Source organism: Harpia harpyja, unplaced genomic scaffold (assembly GCF_026419915.1).
Source record: "Harpia harpyja isolate bHarHar1 unplaced genomic scaffold, bHarHar1 primary haplotype scaffold_54, whole genome shotgun sequence".
Taxonomy (NCBI): Eukaryota; Metazoa; Chordata; class Aves; order Accipitriformes; family Accipitridae; genus Harpia; species Harpia harpyja.
In genome coordinates, this window is record NW_026293414.1 from 1283057 (window position 1) to 1308494 (window position 25438).

The 25438-nt window shown below is 50.3% G+C and overlaps 1 non-coding gene across 1 annotated transcript; it reads left to right on the forward strand.

The window, feature by feature from the left end:
- Nucleotides 1-21921: 21921 nt before the first annotated feature.
- On the forward strand, nucleotides 21922-22006 carry LOC128138536 (small nucleolar RNA SNORD45). Its single transcript, XR_008234071.1, has one exon. It is a non-coding gene; the product is annotated as a small nucleolar RNA SNORD45 (small nucleolar RNA).
- Nucleotides 22007-25438: the final 3432 nt, after the last annotated feature.

Genomic DNA, 25438 nt, shown 5'->3' on the forward strand with positions numbered 1-25438 from the left:
ATTGATCTGGGGAAACGCCGCAGTGACTGTGTCGGAGAACAAGGTTGCCAGTGCTATCTCTGTATGTGACACCTGTGAGAAATGTACTCACGCTGAATTTCCTGAATTTTACAAGTTTATTATAGAACAAAGGCAAACAGCGCTGGGCGCATGGTCAAAACCAGAGGCGCACCGGTTATACCCAAACTTGCCTTTTTATACACTGTGTTTGTGGTATTTCAAAGGGGTTATTTTAATATTTCAGGTATCTATTAACATAACTCCACCCCAGACCACCCCCCCTTGCGCGCGTGTCTCTTGTGGTTCGGAGGGGCCTTCGGGGATCTGCAAGGGATGAAGTCAGTAGTCTTCCTCTGGTGGCCTTCGGAGATCTGCAAGGGATGAAGTCAGTAGTCTTCCTCTGGCTGCACTTTTCACCCTGTCGTTTTCCTCCAGTCACACTTTTTAATATTTTCACATTAAACTCCTGGTTTTCCTTTGTTCTTCTCGTATCTTTCATGTCAAATAATCTTTGACCCCCAAAATGCTGTTCTCATGCTAACAAATCACTCCTTATCTTCTTACTTGTGTTCTCAATTTTACTTGTCCTTGAGTCCATATGTCTGTTTTTCAATGTTTTCACAAATCTATCTACACATCCTTTAAGTACTTGAGTTACAGGATGTCTTTTACCTCATCAAAAGAAACTACATATTTTGCTTGTGCCCATTTATTACCTACAAACTATAAAATACAACTGATGCCTGGAATATATTAACTACATATTTCCCGTGTTAAGGCCTAATTTAGTGGCAGTGAGGCAAACATCCTTTTGGGATGTAACTTATGCAGTAGTTAGGCAAATTTCTGTGTTCTCGTTTTGCAAAAGCCAATATACATTTCACAATTCCCCCTCTGTTTCCCTCATCATTTGGCTTGAGCTATACTCTCTCTTAATCCTTTTTATTCTTTCATTCCTTTCGAAAATCAACTTCGCCTCCTCCATTGGGTCTTCTCCTTTATACCCCCTTTTTAGGACCATTATTCTTTCAGCATTATTTTGACTTGCCCTTTTAGGATCCATGGGTATGCTAACAATTTGCATTCCTTGCACTCTACTAGTAATTAGTCGTATTAAGCAAGGTATAAGACATGGTAGGAAGAAAAGACCTGCTACAGCACACAGAAGGAAGAACCCCACCTTCTTCCCCCACGCAACACCCAGTAATCCATCCCACCAGCTACTATCAAGCATAGACTTGCATTTTTGTACTTGCACATGAGCTATTTTCCTGATGTCTTTAGCTAGGTCTTTTACCGCTTCCCCATTATCATCTATTTGCAGGCAACAATCTGATGAATTGAATTTTCCACACGCTCCCCCTTCTTCGGCCAATAAATAATCTAGGGCTAGCCGATTTTGATATACTGCGGCTCTAGTTTGTGACTGTTGTTTCGTTATCAATTCCAGTGCCGTAGCCGTTTTATTGGTAATCACCTCTACCACTGCCTGCAACCTAATTATACGATTTAACATATAGATTGGGGTCCTATAACCCCAACTACCATCCTGAGCCCATGTGGCTGGTCCGTAAGTTTCTATGATTCTCTCTGGTGGCCAGTCATCCTCTCCCCACCTTTGTGTTCCTCCAATGAAATCTCTCTTGTTCCTTCGTAAATTATCATATATCGGAACCCCTAATTCTCCCCCTCGTTGTAATGGGAGTAGAAAGAACCCTGGCTGTAAAATTCCCAACGTACAACTCCCTTTCCAGTCCTTCGATAACTCCGTATAGGCCCGTTTACCACAAATCCAGAACAATCCATCTGGGGCTTTCCATTCCATATTGGTATTGTTGATGTTATCCCAATACCTTTTAATTTCGTCTATCCCCTCAAAGGGATTACCTTTGCCCTGGGTTTTATTGCACCAGAAAAGTTCTGTCATATTATCAAACGTACAATTGGAGTTGTTTGGTCCGGACCAATAGCCGTCTGGAGCCTCGGGCCACCACCATTCACTAGATCCATTGGTTGCCTTCATTCTTTTACAAGGTGACGTGCCTACTCGAGTCCTAAATTTTCCTTTCCCTGTTCTCCAAATACACTCGTCTCCAGGCACGGTGGAACTTAATATCCACCCTTCAGGTCTGTGATCCCGGGAAACCTTTGTACGGTTCCATCTTAGGATGTCTTGAACCCTTAGACTACTCCCTTTCCATGGCCATTCTTCTGTCATTAGGGCTCCGCCACATATCCAGCAGTTAGTCACATTTAATTCCTTACTTATTCTTTCTACAAGGTCTATAAACAAATTCTGTCCTAACCTAGGGAGCTGTAAATCATCTTCCAACAAGTTCCTTATACTTTTGTACAAATCGCTGTAGCTTTGGGGTTTAATCTGAGGTTGAGTGATCGACTTTACACGTTTTTTTACTATTTCTTCTTTTTTCATATCTTGTACACCCCCGCCATCAGAGATGTCCCAGTGGCCTGCTTTGGTGAAACAAATCCACTGCTCCCCTCTCGGGCAGCTCACCCCATTTTTAATTCCCCCTTTTCCTAAGTTTTCCGCTACCCAAAGTTCAAGATTCCCAATTTTGCAAGTTTCCAATTTTGGAATCTCATAGCAAACCTTATTAATATGTGTATGGTACGCAAGATTGGTTAATGTTTTTCCCCCCAATTTGATTGATTGAGTGCATTTGTGGCAAGAGTTCGCAGCATTGCCCCTAACGGTTAGGAGGAGTAGTAGTAGCAGGGGTCCAGTAGAACTTATACTTCCACCTCCTATGCCCGACGGGAGTGCAGCCCGTGGCCGGATCACTGTGGCAAGTATAGAGGTTAATCTGGTCTTGCCCCCTACATTAGGTGCCCTTGGTTTGACAATTTCCATGCAAATCTCTCTGCGCAACATGCCAAGGTTTTATACCATTCGCAATCAAAGACTTCCCAATTTTCTGGAATCAATAATTTCCACCCACAAAACAGTTGCACAACTTGTGCACTGTCCAATCGAGTAGGGCCTAAATATTTGTCATCACTGTGACATCTCCTACAGTGGGGTTGTCTATTATATGACACGCAAGACCATTTTTGATTACACCTTAAACATTCAAACATTCACATAAAACCCATCTCACATGCCCGGATCCAGGGTGCTTACTATAGGGAATTCTGTAGCTTAAGGAAGGTAACAAAAGGTCGCTTTCTTTATCCAAATCACATGCTAATGCTAGGGTCCTGTTCCCAGGTGTTACTTGATACACCCCCAAACCACCAGTTTGTGGGGGGATTGCTGCTTCTCTCCTGGGGGCAGACCTTGGTTTCTCTGGGTTTTGAGGTGCCCCCCCCTCGGATCTGGGGAAAGGACTCTTCCTGGGCTGGGGACAAGATTGTCAGAAGGAGGTCTATTCATAAAGGTTGTTTACTCAGCTTCAGCTTCAGATCTCCTGGGGTTGATGTTAAGGTCCATTCAAACGGAGGCTCCACTGGTCCTTTTATCCTGGTGGCATGCGTCCATCCACGTTCAGCAGTACGAATGGCTGTCTCTGTAGTCAGCGGGACCTGAAACGGACCCTCCCATTGAGGGGTCAGAGTTTGTTCTTTCCATGTCTTTATCAGCACCCAGTCCCCAGGCTTACAAGTATGGATCTGAAAATCCAAGGGCACTGTTTGGGATAACATTCCTTGAGCTTTTAACTGTTGTAAGGCTTTTCTAATCGTCTGTACATATTTTCTAACTTGTTGCTCCCCTCCCTCGTAACTGATTGTTTCCCCCGTTCCCATCATGTAAGGTAGTCCAAACATCATTTCATAAGGAGAGACTCCTATATCAGACCTTGGCTGGGTTCTAATCCTTAATGGTGCTAGTGGTAAGCACTTGACCCATGACATCTGAGTTTCAATCATTAGTTTGGTTCGAGTTCTTTTGAGGGTTTGGTTCATTCTTTCTACTCGTGCCGAACTTTGCGGGTGCCATGGGGTATGTAACTCCCACCGTATCCCTAGACTTGCCATGAGCTGTTGGACAATTCGTGAAGTGGGTTCCCCGATCTGAATCAATTCGATTTATTAATCCATATCGGGGTATTATTTCTTCCAATAACATTTTCGATACCACATTGGCGGTTGCTGGGGCAGTAGGCATAGCTTCTACCCAATGGGTCAAGTGGTCCACTAATACTAAAAGGTACCTCCATCGATGTACTGGCGGTAGTTCCGTAAAGTCTATTTGTATCGCCTGGAACGGTCGCAGTGATAAACTACGTCCTCCCCCTGGAACCTGTCTCATTATTTTCTTATTTACCTTTTGACAGGTAATACATCTATTTGTCACCTGCCTTGCTATTTCAAAAATTCCTACACACCCATATTTTCTCAAGAATTGATCACACAAGGCTTGGGTTCCCCAGTGAGTATTCTGATGTATCTTCTCAAGGATACATCTAGCTAAGGGTTTTGACAACATCTGCCTTCCATCTTTCAATTTCCATATCCCTTTCTCATCTTTTTCTTCCCCAGTCTTTAGTAGGTCTTGTTCTTCCTTTTCAGTAAACTGAGGTACCCCATCCTCATATGGAGGGGTAAGGATAAGTAATACCTTTTCGTCTCCCGCCTCTGCGGCTTCTTTGGCTTCGCTGTCTGCTAGATTATTTCCCCTTATTACAAATGACACTCCTTTTTGATGTCCTCTCACGTGTACTACCGCTGTTTCCTCAGGACACTTTAAGGCCTCCAATACCTCTTTAATTAATTCTTCATGTACCAAATTCTTCCCTTTCGAGTTTAATAACCCTCGTTCTTCCCATATTTTCCCGAACGTATGTACTACACCAAATGCATACTTGGAATCTGTAAATATGGTTCCCTTTTTCCCTTCTAAAAGTCGTAAGGCTCGATTCAATGCATATAATTGACAGGACTGGGCTGACCAATGTGAGGGTATTTTCCCTTTCTCTATTGTCTGCATTTTTGAGCCATCGACCACTGCATATCCAGATATGCGTTTGCCCTGTATGCATCTAGAGGATCCGTCTAGAAAATACTTTTCTCCTTCCTCTAATTCTTGTTCCATCAGATCCTCCCGTACTTTGGTGCGATAATGTATGACTTCTAAACAGTCATGTGCAAGAGGCTCCATAGGGTCCCCATACAAGAATTGGGCTGGATTTAAACTAGTACTGGTAGTAATAACTAGTTCAGGACTATTAATTAATATAGCTTCATACTTCAAAATTCGGGAGTCAGTCAGCCATTTCTCTGCCTTCTGGTTCAATATATTCCTAACAGCATGAGGAGTATAAACTATCAGTTTACCCCCGAAGGTTAGCTTTCGACTCTCTTCAACCAACATTGCTGTGGCTGCTATGGCTTGAATACATATTGGCCATCCTTTGCTTACTGGATCTAATAATTTGGATAAGTAGGCCATGGGTTTTTTAGAACCCCCCCACTCTTGGGTTAGGACTCCATAAGCCACCCCCTTTTCCACATTCACAAATAGTTGAAAGGGTTGCATCAATGATGGTGAATTTAAGACAGGGGCCTTACTCAGTTTTTCTTTAATCTGTTCCAGTCTTTGGTCATCTTTTTCAGTCCATATTATCTGGTCCCCTGCTGTTAATTTTTCATACAAAAATTTTACCATTTTGCTATACCCATCAATCCATAACCTACAATATCCCAATAAGCCTAACAACTTTCTCACTTCTCTTTTTGAAGTTGGGGGAGGGATAGAGAGAATGCCTTTTATTCTGTCAGGATCCAATTTTCTGGTCCCTTGACTTAGCCAATGTCCCAGGTATTTAACCTCTTGCTTTACAAATTGCAGCTTCTTTTTTGAAACCCTTAACCCTTGTTCACCCCAAAAATTCAGGAGGGCAACGGTAGTTGTCCTTACTTCCTCTTGGGTTTCTCCAGAAATTAACAAATCATCCACATATTGGATAATTGATGTTCCTTCCTTATTAGGAAAAAATTGCAATAATTTCTCTAAGGCTTGCCCAAACAGGTTGGGGGACTCCGTAAACCCCTGTGGTAGTTTTGTCCACCTCAGTTGCTGTTTACGGCGGGTCTCAGGGTCTTCCCATTCGAAGGCAAATATATCTCTGCTTTCCTCGGCTAACGGGCAAGCCCAAAAGGCGTCCTTTAAATCAATTACACTATACCATTGGTGAGTTGGTGGGATATGGCTAAGGAGGGTGTAGGGATTGGATACCACGGGGAATCGGGTCAGGGTCCTTTTATTGACTTCTCTTAGGTCCTGGACCAGTCGGTAACTTCCGTCCCCTTTCCTTACCGGTAAGATAGGAGTATTATGAGGAGACATGCATGGTTCTAAAGTCCCACTCTGAATTAGTCCATCTATGACTGGTTTTAATCCTTCTCTCCCTTCCTTGGAAATAGGGTACTGACGAACCCTAATGGGGTATTCTGGGTGTTCTGTGTTAACTGTTATGGGGTCAATATTTAATCCCCCTCTGTTGTCTTCGGTGGCCCAGACTTCGGGTTTAATTTGTGCCTCATCTTCCGGGGTTAACTGCAGTATTCTTACTTTCATTCGTCCTTCCTCTGGCACCACCCCTATCCCCAGTTGAAGTTGTAAGTCTCGTCCTAGCAAATTACATCCAGCCCCCGGAACTATTAATAAATCCCCTACCCCTATACGGGTCTTACTTTCCACCATTACATTTCTAATTACTGGTGCCTTAAATCCCTCCCCTTTTGCCCCCAATACTTTTATAGTTTCGCTACTTTCTTTGCACCCTTTTGGGATTCGGGTAACACAGGTGCGCTCTGCCCCTGTGTCCACTAAAAATTCTAACGTTTCCTCCTGGGGTCCTACCTTTAATTTTATCAAGGGCTCAAACCGATGTTCATTCCCCAGGAAGAAGAGCCCCTGACACCCCTAGTCCTGTTGTTCCTCCGCAAAGGTCCTCAGATCTCTTGCCCTTTTAGGACATTCTCGTTTAAAATGTCCTGATTTTCCGCAATAAAAGCACTCAAGCTCCCTATTTGGCCCCTTCTGTCCGCTTGCTCGTCGGGGTTGTGAGCCGGGTGGCCCAACTCGGCCTGGTCTCAGGGCACTTGGTCCCTGGTTCTTGTTTTTCTTAGCACCCTCAGGACGTCCCACAGAATAAGACTCTCGCATAGTCGCTACCATAATCTTAGCCTTTGCCTTTGCCTTTTCAGCATCCCTCCGTACATACACCTTTTGTGCCTCTCGCAGCAACTCCTGCAGCCCTCGATCCTGCCAATCCTCTAACTTTTCTAGCTTCTTTCTGATATCTGGCCACGCATGTGTCACAAAATTTACCCTTAGCGGGGTTTGTCCTGCAGGGCTCATCGGATCTATGCCTGAGTACTGCTGCATATTCCTCCGGAGCCTTTCCAGCCAATCAGTGGGCGTTTCATCTTTTCCCTGCTGATTATCAAAAGCTTTATTTACATTCTGTCCCCTAGGTGCCGCTTCTTTAATACCCTTAATTATTAGGTTTCGATAATCATTCAGGTGCTGTCTTCCAACCCCCTCGTTATGGTTCCAATTAGGGGTGGCTATCGGCATCTTTTGTTCCCCTGAGGGTCCCTGCTGGTTCTCCCTTTCCCATATTTTTATTCCTGCTACTCGGATCATCTGTCTTTCTTCTAAAGAAAATAAAATTCCCATAATAGACTGCATTTCTTCCCAGGTGTATATATTTGGACCTAAAAATTGGTCAAATTGTTCTGCCAAACCCAGGGGGTCATCTAAGAGACCTTTCATCTCTTTCTTAAAATTTCGCACTTCCGTGGAGGTTAGTGGGGCATTGACAAATCCAATACCCCCTTGCGCCCCCCCCAAAGGAACTTCTCGTAATGGAAATAGGGTCACATCCTTTTTAGGGGGTCCCTCTTCCGAATCACTAACCTCACCTATTACCATTATGTTGGCAGTTCGTCTCCTGGCTTGCGTAGGTGTAGTGTGGGGGACCCTTCTTCCCCTCCCACCCCAGGATCTTCCCTCATCACTTGCCCTCATATTCTCTGGGGAGGCATCGTCTGCCTCTTCCCCCTCCTGTGAAGATGCCCCTGGGACTGGGTTATATGGAGGAGGTAAATGGTCTAATGGGTCCCATCGTTTAGAGTGGTCTACCTCCTGTTGTTCTTTAAGTTTTAGTATATTAACCCCGGTTGGCCACATTTCCCCTTTCCAGCATGAGGCATATTCACTTTCTTCTGGATTGAGGGGCTCCTTACTATTTACATAAACGTTTAAAGCCTGGCATATCCACCCCTCAAAGGACCCGTATAGGGGCCAAAACAAATTATCGGGTCTAATCTTCTCTTTAGTCCGCTTGATCATACAGTAATGTATCATTTTTATTTTGTCTTTCCCCTTAGTACAGGGACTATTATCCCAGTTAGATAATTTAATCCCCAGAGGACTGTCTGGGGGTATATCCATAGGTACCTTTTTGCTCCCTTCCTTCCCGGGACCTGTCTGTTTGCTCGACCCCTGTCCCATGTTCCCGAGGTCCACTCTCTCCAGTCCACTCGCTTCGCCCCTTCACCGGCCAAGTCCCTCGCGGGAGATTGGAAACGCGGTTATAAGGGTTCCGCTCTCACTTCGTAGGTCCGGAGACTATCCGGCCCACGTCTCAGTCACACACTCACCGACCTCAATCCCGCCCGACCGAATAATACTGACAGTCCTTTTCTTACTCGGGTCTTCGTGCACAAGAATTACGGGCAACCGCGGCGATAGGGAGCTCCGTCCTTGCCTTTACCCTATAATATGGCTGAAAAATTTCACCTGTATTCTGAGGGGCTTCCGAGGGTCCTTTCCCGAGCTGCTGAAATCAACGGGGCGCCCCTCGTTCATGGTCCTCCGGAGCCCCTGCAGACAAGGTGATCACGTCGGGGTCACCAATTTGTGAGAAATGCACTCACGCTGAATTTCCTGAATTTTACAAGTTTATTATAGAACAAAGGCAAACAGCGCTGGGCGCATGGTCAAAACCAGAGGCGCACCGGTTATACCCAAACTTGCCTTTTTATACACTGTGTTTGTGGCATCTCAGAGGGGTTATTTTAATATTTCAGGTATCTATTAACATAACTCCACCCCAGACCACCCCCCCTTGCGCGCGTGTCTCTTGTGGTTCAGAGGGGCCTTCGGGGATCTGCAAGGGATGAAGTCAGTAGTCTTCCTCTGGCGGCCTTCAGAGATCTGCAAGGGATGAAGTCATTAGTCTTCCTCTGGCTGCACTTTTCACCCTATCGTTTTCCTCTAGTCACACTTTTTAATATTTTCACATTAAACTCCTGGTTTTCCTTTGTTCTTCTCGTATCTTTCATGTCAAATAATCTTTGACCCCCAAAATGCTGTTCTCATGCTAACAAATCACTCCTTATCTTCTTACTTGTGTTCTCAATTTTACTTGTCCTTGAGTCCATATGTCTGTTTTTCTATGTTTTCACAAATCTATCTACACATCCTTTAATTACTTGAGTTACAGGATGTCTTATCTCATCAAAAGAAACTACATATTCTGCTTGTGCCCATTTATTACCTACAAACTATAAAATACAATTGATGCCTGGAATATATTAACTACATATTTCCTGTGTTAAGGCCTAATTTAGTGGCAGTGAGGCAAACATCCTTTTGGGATGTAACTTATGCAGTAGTTAGGCAAATTTCTGTGTTCTCGTTTTGCGAAAGCCAATATACATTTCACAGCACTTTAGAAACTCTCTCGGGCTCGATTTTGGAGTTTTATAAGGCAGGCGCTCCTTCTTGCGGCGGGGGGTCGTGCCTGTCGTGCCTGTCGTGCCTGTCGTGCCTGTCGTGCCTGTCGATATAGAGAACGAACCGCTTATTGCTTCACGATTATCTCTCTGTAACTTTACGTACCAAGGACTGGTGTTTGTCAAGGGTTAAGCCCGCCAGAGGCTGGTACTTGGGAGCCGTGAGCGATCACAAAACTTAATTAAATTGATGAATTTACGATCTTGTTGGGAAGGCACAAGCGGAGGCCTTGCTTGAATGGATAGGGCCGGAAAAGATAAGAACTCCTGCCTTCGTTCTCGTCCTCGTAGACAATTTAGCTTAAACTAGCCGTATGGTTTTACATCACCCATGAAAAATAATAAGAGCACTAAAAAGCATTTTTTTAGGGACTAACGTGCATTCTTTAGGATAAGATGTATCAAAACATGTAAAGGACTGTTGACGCGGCAGTCACGGACACTGCACACAATCAATATGATCAAGCAGCTGCCACTTTATTGCCAAGATAGCTCGGTTTATATGTTCATTCTAGTTACTGTTCACGCATAAGCAAATTAGAGATTGGTTAGCATGAGCTGTCCACGCGCCTAGTTACACCTAATGATTGGTTATGTCAACACTGTACACGCGCATAAACACAAGGCATAATTGGTTGCATTAACTAAAACATGCGAAACTTGTCTCAGTCTAATTGGTCAAGATAAGCTGCCGAATTGAGGTTCTTTGTGCCAAGTTCCCTTTATCGTGGAATGCGCACCTGTGTTCTTCTAATTGGCATCTTTCTTTTTTTTGTCTTCTTGTTTATTCTGTTCAAGGCCTTCTAAAGGCGTCTGGAATGCTCTTACTACTGTTAGCTAAATATGTGTCCACAAGCAAAGCGTCCTTGAAGCCTGCTGCCTACAAAACATCCTTGGCTCACAAATGGATCAATTCTATCGAGTCTGGATTGTTCACTATGTGCCCATTACTTTCCAAGTATCCCACAAAGGACCACACTGCGCAGAGTCACCTGAGGAGGGTCAGGTAGCAGACAAGTGAGGAAGACTACGGAAGACCGCCAGAGACCTTCAGTGCGCCTGCGTAAAGGACATTTGCATATGCTAATACTTTCCTGGAAAACTAATGAATATGTATAACATTTCTTGGAAATCCGGTGAATATGTACGTAGAACATGTACTTAACCTGCACAATTAGGCCCGACGGTGCGCACGATAGGTGGAACGATCCCCCCCTGTGCACCCAGCGCTGCCAATAAAGAATACCTACTTAATAGTTAATCAGGCTATTGAGTTAGTTGCTTTGAATCACTATCGTGCACACCAATTCTTTCAACGGTTGGGATTAGATACAAAAGGGATATACATATTCATGATTTTTCCTGGAAGTAATTAACATATTTGTCTGAATTCCGGGAACTCGTCGATATATGTAAATGCCCTCGGCGCAGGCGCGCTCGAGATCTTTGGTGGTCTTCAGGGGCCCTCTGGTGGTCTTCGATAGTCTTCCTCGCTTGTCCGCTAGTACACCCTCTTCTAGTGATTCTGCGCAGTGGGACGCTTTACATGTTTTGATACAGTTTATCCTGAAGAACGTTCGTCAGTAACTCTAATATCTATCTTGTCTTGATTTTCATTCGTTTAACACAAGCCACAGTGACGCTTTTAAGCTCAGTTATCTAAAAGGGCCTAAGGTTCTCATCTTCCCAGGGAATTGCAAGGTCGACCAAAAGCAATTTCCTCTGGTATCTTACACATTTTGCAACATACAGGTTTTCTTATCCACCGCTAGTCAGCATAACAAGGACACCGTTCTTCTCGCAACGCAAGATGTAAAGCATCTTGCATCAGCGCGATACACAAAGTTATGGTAAAAGTGTTATCGTTGTTTCCAGTAACAGTCCGTCTTGTCCACGGTTCACAAGCTGCAGGTCCAAGGCGGAGCGGGAGACTTGCGCCGGCGTTTCTCCACGACCTTCCCCTTCCCCAGGTGATTGTGGTTGGGGTGGTGGGCGAGCCCAGCGGTATATCAACCACAAGACGCCTTTTTCTGCTTGTTGTTTTTCGTGGGATCGGTCAGATCCCGCCGTACCACGAGGTCTCTTGGTGGTGCGTTTCCCTCCCGGCTCTTGCAGCTGCTGCGCGGGCTTTCTGCGGAGGATTTGAGTGAAATTGGAAGAAGTGAGAAGAGCAAAAGGGGCGGCAGCTGTAGCTTTCGAGTGATCTGGCGCTTCCGAGGAGGATGCTGCTGTGGAAGAGGTCGGCGTTGGCCCGTGGGACTGGTAGTGCTCGGTTTGTGCAGGTGATGGAGAGGAACCTGGTGATAGCAGCGACATCTTAAATAGCTGGGGCATTTAAGAAGCATTTTAGAATTATATATGAAGGTATATATTCTCGGGTATTATTTCCACCAATTGCCGCAAAACCTACAGAGAAGGAAACGCCCCATAAATTACACATGCAAGGCCAACAAATGTTTTTAATTCTGTCTTTGGCTTTTCTGCCTCTTGGCTCTAAGCGAGTGTTGTTTTTGCAGGGTGATCCCGAAAACAGAGAGAAGCTCTTCCTCGAGGGACCTGTGGGCAGGTGGGCCAGCTGGCAGAGTTGTCCGAATTTCTGGAAGTTCTTTCTGAGCTTTTCCTGGCCAGAGGCAGCACTGGGAGGAGGGAGAGGGTGGGCTGCTGGTGTCCTTCGTGCAGCTTGGTCCCTGCTTTGGTACTTGATGGATTCTTCTTCCTCCTCTTCCTCCTCCCCAGCATTGCAGAAGTTAGACGTTGTGTTTCTCCCTCATCAGGGAAGCCCTCCTCCTCCCTGCTGAGGGGTCGTAGTTTGTGGCGTCCACGAACCGGCTCCGGAGATCGTAACCCTGCCGCGGGGATCTGCTTGGCTCGCTCTGCCTCGGCAGGATTTGATCCTGAGCAGCCCTGGGTGCCGGAGCCTGCTTGGAGCGGGCACTGGAGGGTCCTGGGGCCGCATCATCCCTTGGGACTTGCTCACGACGTGGAGGACTTCTTCTCGCACCTCTTCCTCCTCTTGTGGAGCGATGGTTGTCCGTGTACTCCACGAACCGGCTGCGGAGATTATAACCCCGCCGCGGGGATCGGCTCCGCTCTTTTTCCCACAGCTGAGTTTGCTCCCAGGCAGCCTGGGATGCGGGAACCGCCTTGGAGCTGGAGTTGGAGGTCAACGGAGGTGAATCATCCCTGGGGGTTTGTTCGTGACTCGGAGAACTAGTTCTCCTCCTCACTGAGCCACGGTCGTCTGTGTATTCCACGAACCGTCTGCAGAGTTTACAGCCACACTGTGGGGATCGGCTCCGCTCTCTCTCCTAAAGCAATCTTTGCTCCCAGGCAGCCTGGGATGCGGGAACCGGCTTGGAGCTGGAGCTGGAGGTCCACGGAGGTGAATCATCCCTGGGGGTTTGTTCGTGACTCGGAGGACTAGTTCTCCTCCTCCTCGCTGAGCCACGGTCATCCGTGTACTCCGCAAACCATCTGCAGAGTTTACAGCCACACCGCAGGGATTGGCTCCGCTCTCTCTCCCGCTGCAATCTTTGCTCCCAAGCAGCCCGGGATGCGGGAGCCCACCGTGAGCTGGAGTTGGAGGTCCACGGAGGCGAGTCATCCCTGGGGGTTTGTTCGTGACTCGGAGAACTAGTTCTCCTCCTCCTCGCTGAGCCACGGTCATCCGTGTACTCCGCGAACCATCTGCAGAGTTTACAGCCACACCGCAGGGATTGGCTCCGCTCTCTCTCCCGCAGCAATCTTTGCTCCCAAGCAGCCTGGGATGCGGGAGCCCACCGGGAGCTGGAGGTCCACGGAGGTGAATCATCCCTGGGGGTTTGTTCGTGACTCGGAGAACTAGTTCTCCTCCTCCTCGCTGAGCCACGGTCGTCTGTGTACTCCGCGAACCGTCTGCAGAGTTTACAGCCACACCGCGGGGATCGGCTCCGCTCTCTCTCCTGAAGCAATCTTTGCTCTCAGGCAGCCTGGGATGCGGGAACCGGCTTGGAGCTGGAGTTGGAGGTCCACAGAGGCGAGTCATCCCTGGGGGCTTGTTCGTGACTCGGAGAACTAGTTCTCCTCCTCCTCGCTGAGCCACGGTCATCCGTGTACTCCGCAAACCATCTGCAGAGTTTACAGCCACACCGCAGGGATTGGCTCCGCTCTCTCTCCCGCAGCAATCTTTGCTCCCAAGCAGCCTGGGATGCGGGAGCCCGCCGGGAGCTGGAGTTGGAGGTCCACGGAGCTGACTCAGTCCTGGGGGCTTGTTCGTGACTCGGAGGACTAGTTCTCCTCCTCCTCGCTGAGCCACGGTCGTCCGTGTTCTCCATGAACCGGCTGCAGACATTATAACCCCGCAGCGGGGATCGGCTCCGCTCTCTCTCCCGCAGCAATCTTTGCTCCCAAGCAGCCCGGGATGCGGGAGCCCACCGGGAGCTGGAGTTGGAGGTCCACGGAGCTGAGTCAGTCCTGGGGGCTTGTTCGTGACTCGGACTAGTCCTCCTCCTTGCTGAGTAGTTGTAGTCCTTGGTGGCCACGAGGCAGCTGCAGAAATCCTTGTCCCGTTGCGGCAAGTTGCTCCAGGCCCTCTCCCTGGCCCCATTCCTCTGGCAGCAGGAACAGGAGGTGAATCCGTCCTCCTGCTCGTCGTCCCGTTGCGCAGCGTGCGGCCCACGGTCAAACAGTTGACAGCGGAACGGGAAGCCGGGTTGGGTTCTGGACGCGCACGAGGCCGTGCTGCGCCTGCCTGCCCAGGCTGCAGATGCCTCCCGCGCATCTGCCTGGTTTAACTGGCTGGTCCTGGTTCTTGTAGAGGAGCTGCAGTCCTCTGGAGCATCCTCCATGCCCACTGCCACGTCCTGCACAGAGAGCTGTGAAAAGGCCCTGACCTTTCCCCATGAAAGGACCAGAACAGTGGGGAACCCCCAGAAACTGTGGGACGGGACAGCTAAGGGCGTCCCAGAGCTTCTCCTGGAGGGCTGCAAAGGCAGAAGACCCAAAGGTGGACAAATGGGGTGGATCGAGGTGGGATGCTTTGAGAGGGAGAAGCGTTGCAGCTTTGAAGAAAGCTGCAGCGTGGGAGGGAAAAGAGAACGATGCCAAGATCCCGGAAAGAAATCCACTGATCCATCTCCCCAGAGTTACCTTAGTCCTAGGAAGAAGGTGGTCCCACAGGATCTACCTTCTTGCTGCCGGCCGCCCACTGACTCGGGAAGGCATGGGCATGTGATGGTATCTGTGGGGAAGAAGGCCTTCCTCCCCTTAAATCAGAGCTCCTGGAGAAAAAAAAAAAGAGGGCTGTTTAGGGCTGTTCTTGCAGCTTTGCCTGGGGTCCAGCCATTTTCTTGGAGCTGTTTCTATGACAGAGAGAAGACGTATCCAAACCTACAAATTTGAAATTTGGTTGGGGTCTTGCTTCCCTTGTTGGAGCAAGACCTCATCTTTATCCTCCCTACGGCCTCCATTTCATAGAATCCTAAAATGGTTGGGGTCGGCAGGGACCTTAAGGATCATCTTGTTCCGTCTCCCCTGCCATGGGGTGAGGTTGTTCAAAGCCCCATCCAACCTGGCCTTGGACACTTTCGGGGAAGGGGCATCCACAACTGCTCTGGGCAACCTCTTCCAGTGTCTCACCACCCTCACCGTAAAGAATTTCTTCCTAACAGCTGACCTAAACCTGCCCTCTTTCGGTTTAAAACCGTTCCCCCTAGTCCTACCACTACAATCCCTCATAAAAAGTCCCTTCCCATCTTTCCCTTTAAGTACTCTTCTGTTATTACCTGACATAGAACAGCAAATAGGCTTTCTGCTGGAGAACCGTGTTGCTGTCACAAAGATCCACAGATGAATCGTCCATCTCGTACCACAGCCCGTTGCTGGCCTGTAAAAAAAAAGGCAATGATATCTGGAGATGAACCGCACGGTTTCTCCACAAAAACGCAGGCAGCAAACTACAGAACCAAGAGCACGCCAAAACAAACCCAACCCAGCCTCTAAGGAGACCTTCTCCCCCAAATCCTTGGCTGCCGGTATCACTGCCGTGAAAGTCTGTCTTCCTCAGCACGCCTTCTTCTCGTGCGTGGAAGGAAGTTGCTCTTTACCTTTGTGTAGCAGAAATAGTGCCCTGAATGACACCTGTTACCGCTATGCACCAGGACAGCGTATAAAGAGTAGAAGAGCGGTTCTCCATCTGTCTGAGACATGTACGGGCAAAGATCCAAGCAGTTGGAGTACTTCACAACCTACGGAGAGACCGAGAGTGCTCGGAAATGATCCTGAAATACTACACGAAATAGCCCTCCAAGACCAGAGGTGTATAAATACATCTTTGGGGCTCATGAACACTTGGTTTTTCCCCAAAGCAGCAGGTAATGGTTTGGGTGGCAGGACACTGTTCTCGGCCAAAGCAGCTCTCCCGGAGCAGCGTACGTGCTTGTCTTCCCGCGGCAACTCTCCTCTCCCCGGAAGGGAACGCGAAAAACTCAACGTGAACGGCTTGTGAAAGAGCGTACTGCTTTGGGAAATATCCCGCTCCAGGAAGGGAACGCTGCGCTCCAGTTGCATACGCACCTTGTTGATCTTCCCGCCGCTGAAATCTTCAAACCGTTTCAGACACACGGTGAGAACCTTGGGTGCGCGATGGATTGTAAACCTCTTGGAGGCGGCAACCGTCTTGTTACACCTTGAAACCAAGCACAGAGCCAAGTGCTGAAATGCAACCTTCGTATACGCCCTATCTTGCCCCAAGAAGGCCAGACATCCTTTCATGTCTCACACCCCCCTACGCTGTTTTAAGGCTGTTCAGATGCACAGAGCCATATTAAAATATCGGTGCCTCATTATCGTGCATCTAACCTATGTGAATTATTATGTTAATATATTATGTTATGTGAAAAGATGGCTTATGCTAGAGTATGTGCAGCACCTTCACGCAGGATCTAGTATTAATATGGTGTTAATAATCATCTTACTGGCTGCATTTAAAGCAGTTTTCACCATCTAGCTGCTCGGGTTTCACGAAGTCCGTCAGCGCTGCAGTGACAGTTGAGGCTGCCTGGAGGAGTGAGAAAGCAGAGAACTGATCTCCGGGAAATGCCCTCGCCCAAACTCTTATCAGGAGTTGACAAGAAGACCCAGGTGAACCTGCAAGCAGCGCCCACAAGGAGGCAGAAAGAGGGTACGATGCCGAACATTTCCCTCAATTCCCTCAATTCGCGGGGCTATCAAGAGCTACGTCTCTGTGCCACTGCTCAGTTCAGCTACCGATGGCGCGCGGGGTCATCAATAATGAAAATAATACCACCCGTCAGACGGGTGTTGAGGGAGGGCAAAAAGAAGAAGGACGCAGAGGGATCCTTCCACTCCACTTGCCACCCACCACCAGGCTCTCTTGTGTTCACGGTATGCGTTTTTAAAGCAACTGTGTTGATTCTGGAAAGCTACAGGGGCCTTGCGACATCTTGAAGCACAATTAAACTCTCTTACTTTGATATCCAGAGGAATATCCAGAAAGGCCTCGTAGGAATCAGAAACCACTTTGCAGCTCGAGCACGTGACTGGAAGGAAATTCAAAATGCTCAGCGATGGGGAAGTCGACTGACTGTGCCGCTTTACGTCCTTCATACCTACTACGCCAGTCACACCATCGGCTGTTCATCACAGGCCGACGGAAGGACACAGACAATTCCAGGGAGAGCAATGGTTGTGGAAAAGTACCTCTAGATCTCAGAAAGCCCCCAAATATTTGGTGGACGATGGTAGTCGATTCGGAAGGGATGTCCAAGCTGGAAATAAATGGTAAGGCAGAAGTTATCTCCTCCCGGAGTTTTGCTTTGTGTGAAAGCCCTGGGCGTAGCTTTTCCTTGATGGCACTGCACCAAGGAGTCCAAAGGGCTCGGGAACATTGCAAAGGGAATTTGCTTGTGCTTACTTGCTGATTCCACCCAGACAAGCTCTCTGCATGGCATCAATAGCATAACGTAAGAACTCATGGGCATCTTCCTGCCTGCCAAGCTGGAAATGTTTTCCTATTGCTAAAAAAGAAGAAGTTAGTAGCTTTCTCCTACAAGAACAGAAGAAAACTTGTCAAAGCACCCGAAATGACTCACGTGTGAGAATGCTGATGACAGCCGAAGGATAGATGGCACCGCCTGAGAAGCGCAGGACGCTGTTAACGTGCTTTTCCATTCTGCACATCATGCAGAAGCCTGGCTGGCGGCCTGAAGAGGAAGGGAGGGAAGCAAGAGCCTTAGGTGAGCAAAACATCCACAGCAATGGGAAAGCCAGTGGGGATTTTGAAGTTCAAAGAACGGTCTCCGCTCCTCCCAAGGCGACAGCATCCCAACGAGCCCAGGACATTTTAGCGCAGAGAAGACTTTCTTCAGAGGGATGTTAAACTGACAGAATATTTCTGTGCAATAAGCAAAGAGGGTTTAACCTGCAGGAATAGGGACCGAGACCTGGGGCTAGAAAGGGGTGCCCTTCTGAAGACGGCCACAGCTAGATACGACAAGTGCCTTCTAGGCTTGAGTGTTCAAAGACGACCAACTCGGGGAATTGGCAAAGAAGGGCTGCTTTTCTCTTAAATTCCAGATTCTTGGAATCCTTGGGAAGTGCCCGACAGATTTACAAGGAGCTGTTCCTAAAAGTACTCCCACGACTGGCTGTGCTCACGAGAGAGCAGGTAGTTGGCCAGAGCTGGGGTGTATGTCAGGCACTGCAGGACGGAGTTGAGGAAACACATGTTGCCCGAGTTGTGGAGTCCCGCTCCAGCTCTGCATCGTTGCTGCCAGTCCATGTAAATCTTCTCCGGGGGAAAGAGGATCCTTTGTGGCGGAGCCATTCCCTCAGCAACGACTGCAGGGCGACGACATTTGAAAAGAGATGAGACAATATTGTTGCACGGAAGCACATGTAAAAAAGTTGAGTTCTCTACAGGAGGACCCAGTACAACCAGCTGTGTCGTGCTTTGTCTACGCGCTTTTTGAACACCTCCAGGGATGGTGACTCCACCACTTCCCTGGGCAGCCTGGTCCAATGCCTGACAACCCTTTCAGTAAAGAAATTTTTTCTAATATCCAAACTAAACCTCCCCTGGCGCAACTGGAGGCCGTTTCCTCTCCTCCTATCCCTAGTTACTTGAGAGGAGAGACCAGCACCCACCTCGCTACACCCTCCTTTCAGGTCGTTGTAGAGAGCGATGAGGTCTCCCCTCAGCCTCCTCTTCTCCAGACTAAACCACCCCGGTTCCCTCAGCTGCTCCTCGGAAGTTCTCTAGACCCTTCTCCTTGTTCTCCAGACCCCTCACCACCTCGGTTGCCCTTCTCTGGACACGCTCCAGCACCTCAACGTCTTTCCCGTAGTGAGGGGCCCAAAACTGAAGCCAGGACTCGAGGTGTCACCTCACCAGTGCCCAGTACAGGGGGACAACCACCTCCCCGCTCCTGCTGGCCACACTATTTCTGAGACAGGCCAGGATGCCGTTGGCCTTCGTGGCCACCTGGGCACACTGCTGGCTCATATTCAGCCGGCTGTCAACCAGCACCCCCAGGTCTTCTTCTGCCGGGCAGCTTTCCGGCCACTCTTCCCCAAAGCTGTAGCATTCCAAGGGGTTGCCGTGACCGAAGTGCAGGACCCGGCACTTGGCCTTGTAGGACTTCATACGATTGGCCTCAGCCCATCGATCCAGCCTGTCCAGATCCCTCTGTAGAGCCTTCCTACCCTCCAGCAGATCAACCCATCCTCCCAACTTGGTGTCATCCACAAACTTGCTGAGGGAGCACTCGATCCCCTCGTCCAAATCATCGATAAAGCTATTGGAACCAGCCCCAATCCTGAGCCCTGGGGAACACCACTTGCGACCCGCCTTTTCTCCTGCCTCCAGGGTTTGTCAGCTTTCCATCAGCCACAGCTTTGCCAGATTCCCGCTCGAGGTGGCTGGTGGCAGTTTTGTTCCTGCCCCGCTTGGCTTACGTAGTTTTGGGCTGTTCCCACTCGGGACATCTGGTATAACCCCTTGTTCCCGCTCGAAACATTGCCCCATGCCAGCTACCGTGAAGAAAATTAACTCTATCCCAGCCCAAACCAGCACACCTCCCCTGTAAACGAGAGGGTTTAGATGCCAGGACAAATGACAATTTGCCAGCTCGGCAGAGCACGGGTGCCCTGAGATGTCTCAGGAGAGGCAGGCTGGGCTAAAGCTTCTCTCCTCCTCCTCCTCTCTGGGTTCTGTGGTCCAGCGGAGCAGCTGGGACTTTTCTGCAAGGACACCCTGGGTCCCGCTGTGCTGTCCTGCAGGCAGCAGCACAAGCCAGGCATGACGCTGTCTGCTCAGCACGCTCTGGGTGTTCTCCATGGGAAGGACAGCATGGGACTGGGCTTGTTGTTCCAGCTTTATTAAAAAAACCCTAAATTTATTAAAATACAGCTGTTTTCCAGAGGAGGATTTCACTTCTTCAGGGCTCACCAGGGGCCAGCAGCACAGCGACTGCAGGCTCCATCCCGACGTTGGCATCTCTCTTATCGGGACGAAGATCTCCTCCGCTGCCGGAGTTCTGACGGAGAGTTCAGGGTCTTTCGCCAAGGGCGGGAGGGCCGCAAGAGAAGGCAGCGGAGCAGCCGTGACCCCCCCACTGCCTGCAGAGACCCCCAGGAGTCCCCTGCAGACCACGGCACCCTGCCCAGTCCCCGTCCCCTGCCCCACCAGCCCCTCCTTGCCGTCGCAGATATCCCGCAGCTCCGGTTCCTCGGGTGCCGTGCGGCAAGACCTTGCGGCCAAGGACTGTGGCCCACCGATGAACCTGATGGCCACCGCTGGCAAGGTGGCTCGAGTGTCCCGCAGGTACGGCAGGCTCTGCCGGAGGTCGTCTTCCACCCTCTTCTTGTTGGGCGCTAACTAGAAAGAGCACAAGGAACTGGTACGGACCCTCCCAAGTCGGCCGGACCAGTACCTCCTCCCAGTAACCCCTTCCCGCGGCGATCTCCGTCTCCCAGAAAGAGCTGGGACAGGTTCAGACAGCCGCAGGCAGCGGGGGCCCGGGGATGCTGAGACCCCTCTTTCATATTGCCAGGGCCCACATGAGTCACCATTTCCAAAGGGCCATTTTTAAAGCCTAAAAACAAGGATTTGGGCCCTAAAACGGGGCTTTGGACCCTACAAATGGGTCTTTGGATGCTCATTATATGCCTCGGGCATTAAGGAAATGAGGCTTTGAGCCCTAAGTGAGGGGTTTGTACCTTAAAAAGAGGGTTGGGAGCCTACAACTGAAGTCCTTCAACCCTAGAATCAAAGCTTTGGACCCTAAAAATGAGGCTTTGGGACCTAAGCATGAGGCTTTGAGCCCTAGAAGTGGGCTTTGGACCCTCCAAATGAGGGTTTGGACACTCCAGATGCAGCTTGGACCCTAAAAATGCCTGTCTGGATCCTAAAAAAGAGGCTTTGGACCCTGAAAATGAGACTATGCAAACTAACACTGAGCCTTTGCACCCTAAAAATGAAGGTTTTGGAAACTAAAATGAGGCTTTGGAAGGCAAAGCTAAGAGTTTGGAAAGTAAAAATGAGGCTTTGGACTGTATAAATTCGAATTTAGACTCTACAAATGAGGCTTTGGTCCTTCCAGATCAGACTTTGGGGCTTAAAAATGATGCTCTGGGCCCTTAAAATGAGTCTCTGAACCTTAAAAACGGACCTTGGAGCTAATAAATTAGTTTTTGTACTCCATATATGTGGGTCTGGACCTTAAAAATGACTGTTTGCACCCCCCAAAGTAGGCTTTGGTCTTTTAAATTGATGCTTTTTGCCCTAACATTGAGGCTCGCATTATAAAAATAAGGGTCTACACTTGCGAAACTCAGGGTTGAATTTTAAAAATGATGCTTTGTAAAGCACAAAATCGGACTTGCTCACCGTAGCTATCTCCACGGCAGGTTAAATTTCTCGCCGTCTATTGTGTTTTAGTTCCCTTCTCACGCAAACTGTGGTGACAAACAGTACCCAAAAGGCTCTGGTGCTCCCAAACGGCGGCTTGATGGTCTGCGTAACCCACCTCTAGCCGCATCTCAAGGAGCGTAGGAACGGCATTACAAGTAAATAAGGCAGCGTCCTGCTTTAGGAAGAAAGCGTGTTGGATTTGAAACCCTCGGGTAGGACAGGAGGAGCATGTCTTCTTGGGTCAGCGATGAGCGTCGGCACGTATTATCTGATCCAGAGCCGATGTCTGTCGCCGCTTTAGCTCTGGAATTACTCTGAGACCCAGGAGGCTCCATTTTCCTTAGGCTGTCACCTAAGGGAGTCGAGATAAAGACAGTTTAACAAGCGCAGGGAATAAAAAAGGAAACCAACGGACGTGACAGCAACCACCGACCACCTCTCACCAGCAGGCAGACGCCCAGCCATCTCGGTGCGACAGCTGCCTTGGGAAGACTCCCCCAGTCCTGAATTTCTTGCTGAGCGTGACACTACGTGGAACGGACCGTGGTACCTCGTCGGTCAGCTCGGGGCAGCGGTCTCTGCTGTGTCCCCTCCCAGCCAGCTCGCTGGGGCAGCAGAGCGAGAAACGGAGAAGCCCTTGGTTCTGCATAAGCACCGCTCAGCAGTAGCTAAACATCGGTGCGCTGTCAACGCTCAAAACGGCACCGTGCAAGCTGTGATGGCAAAAAAATGACCTGTATCCCAGCACAGAAACCCTTCTGTGCCCGCTCACGATTCCTATTCCTATGAGAAACCCATGAAAAATAGGGCATTTGACTTATCGGGGAGAAATGCAAACACGCTCCCGGTCTCTGGCTGGCATCTGGCTTTACTTGCATGACCTAGAAAGTATGCACAAGTCTATGCGGTTTGTTCTGCACCTTGGGAAAGGCGTCTCTTGCCTCGATTTCCAAGGAGAAACTCCCAAAAGCGGCACCACAGAGGTATTCCTAAACCTCGCTAACTGAGAGCAGGGTAGGGTGGCTTTGGGGGGGGGGGGGGGGGCTGTGCAGCTGGCTATGGGGCAGGCGGTGGGCTTTGGGGTGGGGGGGGGCTGCGGGGGGGTTACTGACGCTGTCCCGTAGCGAATTACGGTGGTCGTGGGGCGACCGTTCAGCGTCCGGCCCCTCCTGGAGCGACTCTGGGCGGAGGCTACGTCAACGGTGAGCGCTGGGGGAGCTGCCCCACGGCGGGGGGGGGGCACACACAAAACGACCCCGTTCTGCCCCACGGCTCTGGGGGGTCTCTTCTTCCCGGCCCCGCGGCTCGACGGGGCCCGGCTCGTTCCCCCCCCCTCCCCCCCAGGTGGAAATGCGGAAAGCTTTGACGGATTTTGTGCAGAGGGAATTCGAAGTGCTGCGGGGCCAGGCCCAGGTCCTGCACGCCGCCTTGTAGCGCGTGGGGTGCCCCGCTCGTGGAGGAACCCGCCCCACGGTGAGACGGCCGGCCCCACGGTGAGACGGCCCCCACGGCCGTCCCTGCAGCCCTACGGGACCCACAGATGGGACGGACTAACCCCACGCTGCAACGGCCGTGGGGCCTGGACGGACGGACAAACGAGCTGCCCCCCTCCCCCCCCCAGCTCCCCGTTCCTGTGCATGGTGCCAATAAAAATGGCTGAGCCTCGGGGATCTCCGTACCTGGGTGACAACGGGGGGGTAAAAAGGGACCTGGGGGGGGGGAAATTGGGGTGCTGGGGGGGGGGTCCCCGAGAGGGTGGGAGGTGGAGACGAGCGTGGCCTGATCCCACATGTTTATTGAAGCAGAAGCTGGTGTGTTTTTTTTGGGGGGGGGGGAGTTCCCCCACTGTGCACACCTGGGGAAACCCCCCCTGGAAGGGGCAAAAGGGGGGGCTCGGACCCCCTGAAATGGGGTTCAGAGCCCCCCGCGCCCCCCACCCCCCCGGAGTGCTGCCACAGAGCAGGGGGTCCCCAAACACAGGGTAAGGGCCGGGGGGCTGGAAACACCTTGTCCAAGTTTTGCCCCCACTCCCTGAACTGGGATGGGGGGGAGGGAAGGCGTGGCCCGGTGGGTGTGGCCGGGCGTGGCCGAGTCATCACTCCTCCTTCTTGTCCCAGGGGCCATCATGGGCTGCCGGGGAGGGGGGGCGGCAGGCAGAGGGGGTGTTAAGGGGTACGAAAGGGGGTTGGGGGGGGGGTTGAAAGGGGGTTGAAGGGGGGGTCGTAGGGGGTTTGGGGTGCCCCCCCCCCTCCCTACCTGCAGGCGCGCGTGCTGGTCCAGAAGCTGGTCGTACTCCCGCGTCAGCCCCTCGGCCTGGCGCCGCATGGCCTGCACCTCGTTCTCCGCCTTCTCCAGAGCTGTTGGGGGGGGTTGTCTGTGTCAGGGTCACCCCCAAAAAAACCAGCAGTGCCCCCCACACACACCGTAACGCCCCCCCACACCATAATGCCCCCCCGCAGCCCTGCCCGTACTGCGTTTGCTGGCCGCCAGCTCCTCCTTCAGCTTCTCCACCTTGGCCTTGAGGGTCTTGTTCTTGTCGTGGGAGGGGGATGACGGGCCACCCCCGTCACCCCCTGCCTCCTGCAGCTGCTGGCGGGGGGGGGGCACGTCAGGGCCCGAGGCGCCTGGATGCCTCCTTCGCCCCCACCCCGCCTCCCGCCATACCTTCCGCAAGGCATCGTTATCCTCCGTGTAACGGCGGGCGGCTTGGCTGGCGCCTTCCGCCTGTTTCCGGAACGTTTCGCTGGAAGCGCCCAGCACGGCCTGCTGCGAGATGAGGGTGACCAGGCGGCGCAGGAGGCTGCGGGAGGCAGGGTAAGCCGGGCTCCGCAGCACCCCCAGACCCCCTCCCCCAGTCTTGCCCCCCCCCCCCCCCCAAACTCACAAGGAGAGCAGGAGGGCGAAACCGGCCAGGTAGAGGTTGCGCTGGGCTCGGAAAAGCTTCATGTGGAAATGCTCGAGGGTGCCGGGGCTGCTCTGCAGGGCCACCCGCTCCGTCACGTCATATGAGGAGATTGAAGTAGACGGACGCCTGTAATCTTGAGAGCAGACAGCAGACGACCCTTTATTGCTAAAACACACACATACTTATAGTCACATATTCTGCAAAGTCACTGTACACGCGCACAAACATAAAATATGATTGGTTCTATCAACGCTGTACACGCGCATAAACATAAGATATAATTGGTTATACTAACACTGTACACGCGCATAAACTTAGGACACAATTGGTTATATTAACTAAATACGCGAAACTTGTCTCAGTCTAATTGGTCAAGATAAACTGCCGAATTGCGGTTCTTTGTGCCAAGTTCCCTTTATCTTGGAATGTGCACCTGTGTTCTTCTAATTGGCATCTTTCTTTTTTTGTCGTCTTGTTTATTCTGTTCAAGGTCTTCTAAAGGCATCTGGAATGCTCTTGCGACCGTTAGCTAAATATGTGTCCACAGTGGGGGCGGGCGATCGCCACTCGGGGACTAGCTGGGTGTCGGTCGGCGGGTGGTGAGCAATTGCACTGCGCATCATTTGTACATTCGAATCCTTTTATTATTACTGTTGTCATTTTATTAGTGTTATCATTATCATTATTAGTTTCTTCTTTTCTGTTCTATTAAACCGTTCTTATCTCAACCCACGAGTTTTACTTCTTTTCCCGATTTTCTCCCCCATCCCACTGGGTGCAGGTTGGGGGGGAGTGAGTGAGCGGCTGCGTGGTGCTTAGTTGCTGGCTGGGGTTAAACCACGACATCCATA